The sequence below is a fragment of the Seriola aureovittata genome, chromosome 8, assembly GCF_021018895.1.
Source record: "Seriola aureovittata isolate HTS-2021-v1 ecotype China chromosome 8, ASM2101889v1, whole genome shotgun sequence".
In the NCBI taxonomy this organism is placed as follows: Eukaryota; Metazoa; Chordata; class Actinopteri; order Carangiformes; family Carangidae; genus Seriola; species Seriola aureovittata.
Genome location: NC_079371.1, coordinates 29,465,964 through 29,467,215, shown reverse-complemented (window position 1 = coordinate 29,467,215; position 1,252 = coordinate 29,465,964). Strand labels below are relative to the sequence as shown.

The window sequence follows — 1,252 nt, the reverse complement described above, 5'->3', positions numbered from 1 at the left end:
TCTCTTTGCAATCAGCAGAGGACGCTCCTGCTTCAATAACCTCTTACTCTGCAGCTCTCTGCACTTTTGGGGACAGCACACATCACAATGTAAACACACTTTTGCATTAAAATCGAACAAAGTTGACATGTTGAGAGGCAAACAAACAAGCAAACAAGCAAACAGTGAAAAGGAAAGGCTCCTGCACTTGACATAAACACATAGCTTTGTGCATGAAGGACACGATCATCATGTTTAAAGAGGGTCATTTGTTTGTTCATTGTTGTGGTTACACGTAGATACATACCACCTGACACGCCCGATCTCGTCCGATCTCGGAAGCTAAGCAGGGTCGGGCCTGGTTAGTACTTGGATGGGAGACCGCCTGGAATACCAGGTGCTGTAAGCATTTTCACATCTCTTTGCAATCAGAAGGACGCTCCTGCTTCAATAACCTCTTACTCTGCAGCTCTCTGCACTTTTGGTATGACGAGGACTTAGAGTAGATCCTGACGCTTAAAAGCGCTTTTCAACAGTATCGCATTCTAAGGTGTAGCTGATAACTTTATGACATGTAAACATGAAATCCATCATATTCTTCATGAATGCTACTCAAATAGATAGGGAAAATTATCCTGAAGTGTTCTGTGTTAAAAATCCACTAAATGTGAATGCTGAGATTTTGGAGAAACACAGACAGCTTTAACGAGGGAAATTGCCGATTTAGACGCTGGAAACGTGGAAACAGCTCTTTTCAACAGTATTGCATTCTCAGGTGTAACTGATAACTTTATGACATGTAAACATGAAATCCATCATATTCTTCATGAATGCTACTCAAATAGACAGGAAAACTTAACCTGAAGTGTTCTGTGTAGAAATCCCACTAAATGTGAATGCTGAGATTTTGGAGAAACACAGACAGCTTTAACGAGGGAAAGAGCCGATTTAGACGCTGGAAACATGGAAACAGCGCTTTTTCAACAGTATCGCATTCTAAAATGTAGCTGATAACTTTATGACATGTAAACATGAAATCCATCATATTCTTCATGAATGCTACTCAAATAGATAGGAAAACTTATCCTGAAGTGTTCTGTGTGGAAATCCCAATAAATGTGAATGCTCAGATTTTTGATACAGACAGACAGCTTTAACGAGGGAAAGAGCCGATTTAGACGCTGGAAACGTGGAAACAGCTCTTTTCAACAGTATTGCATACTCAGGTGTAACTGATAACTTTATGACATGTAAACATGAAATCCATCATATT

The 1,252-nt window shown here is 39.9% G+C and overlaps 1 pseudogene; it reads left to right on the top strand.

Annotated features, from left to right (window-relative positions):
- Positions 1-272: 272 nt before the first annotated feature.
- Positions 273-388, top strand: LOC130174146 (5S ribosomal RNA; annotated as a pseudogene).
- The last annotated feature ends 864 nt before the right edge of the window (positions 389-1,252 follow it).